Source organism: Eumetopias jubatus, unplaced genomic scaffold (assembly GCF_037043125.1).
Source record: "Eumetopias jubatus isolate StellerSeaLion01/CBP00866 unplaced genomic scaffold, mEumJub1_p1.0 scaffold_9, whole genome shotgun sequence".
Lineage (NCBI taxonomy): Eukaryota > Metazoa > Chordata > Mammalia > Carnivora > Otariidae > Eumetopias > Eumetopias jubatus.
In genome coordinates this window covers 102308015-102310411 of record NW_028274815.1, presented here as the reverse complement: position 1 = coordinate 102310411, position 2397 = coordinate 102308015, and the positions used below count along the sequence as shown (strand labels likewise).

The 2397-nt window shown below is 46.7% G+C and overlaps 1 pseudogene; it reads right to left on the bottom strand.

The window, feature by feature from the left end:
* Nucleotides 1–562: 562 nt before the first annotated feature.
* On the bottom strand, nucleotides 563–1393 carry LOC148163575 (endogenous retrovirus group V member 1 Env polyprotein-like; annotated as a pseudogene).
* Nucleotides 1394–2397: the final 1004 nt, after the last annotated feature.

The following is a 2397-nucleotide window of genomic DNA, read 5'->3' as shown; positions in this document are numbered from 1 at the left end:
GCAATAGAATAGCCGATCAGGGCCCAAGGAAAGGCAGGAACCAGGTAACATTAGGGATATAGCCTATAATAGAGTACCATATACTTTGAGCATTGATACAATTAACCCAAGCAACCATTTGGCTTATTTGTAAATCTGAATATTCAGTTCAACCTCCCCAGCAGCGTTGATGTACGTGCAGCAAGTTTTCATTGACTACTGTAGAGACATCTCTTTGTTCAGCCAGAAGATAATCTAGAGCCAACCTACTATCAAGTACAACCTATTTGCCAAAGAATGTAAGGACTCCCAGAGGCCCTCTAAGGTGTCACCAACATCTGAGGCCAGTTTGTCTAAGGCCTGGATATGGTTCTTTGAGGTTGTTTCATGATAGGTGAAACAGCCTCAGGGGGCGGGCCAGTCTTATGGCTGCTCCAATTTCTGCTGAGAGGAGTCACAGTGCTCTCTTTTATCTGGCTTGAGAGGTGACTTTATATATAGTGGGGCCTAATCCTTTGGGGCCTAGCCCTTTAGGGCCCAATTGTCCCCAAGTGCACTCTCACTAGAAGGTAACATTATTTGCCTAAAGAAACCAGGAGGAGAAGGAGAAATCCGAGCTCCCTTCATAAGGTAGTTTATTTTGTGGTGGACTAGAGCGTGGGCTACAAGCTTGGCGAGGTAAAGAGGAACTAAACCATCTTTATAAAAGGGGACCCAAGTTAGGTGCATTACTCATCTGGGAGACAGAAACTGTCCATCCGATGGCCTCCCCATCTAGTTCTGAGTCCTCTTTTATTCTCTCCTGGCTGCCCAAGGCAGATGGGGTCTGATAGGTGAGCCTCTAGGAAGGGGTTGCTGGTCCTTTTCAGTGCATACAGGAGGAGTTAGGTTGGAGGCCTGGGGAGAGTAGAGATGAGTCCACACACCAGTGAGTCTGGTTGGGGGTACATGAAGAGCTTGAAGAGGAAAATGGCAAAGGGTAAATAGGGGGTGAGCTTCCCACATCAGTAAGGCAGGTATTTGTCTGGCAGGGGCAACAGTGTTGTCCCTGTTTTTCACAGAGAAATGGGTGCTTAATCTGGAAACTGGCTTGGTTCCAAAAGTCTGTAAGCCCTATACACCTTAAATCGTCACAATCACTGAGTTCCACGATTAGAAGTGATGTGCTCCTAATGGGGCTAAAAGTCAAGGTGAGATTAGTGTCTTCATTTATAGGTACAAACTGGAGCTTAGGAACCCCTTCTTGTGGGTGGGGATGATAGATCCAATCATTAGAAAGGTTATTTCCTGAGGCCACAATGCTAGAAAAGTTTACAATTGAATTTTCTCTCCAGGTTTCCCTCCCTTTGTTATTTCCTTCCCAACTCATCCTCAGGAGAAGGGCCAAGAGAAGGGTCTACCTCATCCATCTCATCATTGGTTTCCATGTCTTAGACCCACCAGGGCAGAACAGACCTTTCCCGGGGAGGGGGGGGAGGTGACCCGAAACAGTATTGGTAGAGAAGGAAAAGTAAAACAGGGACAACAAAAAGAAAACTCAGCAAACCAATTCAAAGCATAATCACCTATCTGACTCCAAGGGTCACTTCTGGAACAAGTATCTAAGGTCTTCCACAGGTTCACAAGAGTAAGGTGGTTCTGGGCCTGAAGAAGTCCAGGATAAAAAGGTTTTAGCCTGAAAAGATGTACCCAGTTAAGGATTCCCTGTGGAATGGCTAAAATCACTAGATGGGGCCTTTCCACTTAGGTAGCAAATCTTCTGGGGAGCCCTCTTTCCAAGTTTTAAGGAGGACATGATCTCCTGGATTAATGTGCAGTGGCGTGGCCTCTTCTAAATTACCTCTATGGGGTGCTGGTAGCACATGATTAACATACTCCAAAATAGATTTTTGTACCTGGCCCAAGTTAATAATATGCTGAAAGCCTTGGCTTATTTCCCCACCTAGTAAAATATCAGCAGTGAGGAAGGGTTCCCCATATGTCATTTCAAATGGGCTGAGTCTTAGGCTAGTCTTAGGGCAGTGGGAATCCTGACTAGTGCAATAGGAAATAATTTGGCCCAAGGCTCATGAATTTCCTTGAGAGCTTGTTTGGAGGTTCTAGCAGGGGAGCGCAGCTACTCGTATACCCTTGATCGAAGAACGGTCCTCCTCTACCTGGGACGTTCGTCCTCTTCGACTGAGCGCACAGCTTCAGGAGGGATGCACATGGAGTGGTGAGGGAGGAAGGGGACACCCGCCTAGCCAGCCAAATCAGCCGAATCAACCCTGGCGATCAATGGGGTGACAGATGTCGCAGCCAGATCGCCCTCACATCCAAGGCTCATGAATTTCCTGACAAAATTTCTCTAAGGTTTTCTTTAGGGTATGATTCATCTTTTCAACCTTTCCTGAAGACTGGGGACTCCAGCAGGAGGCA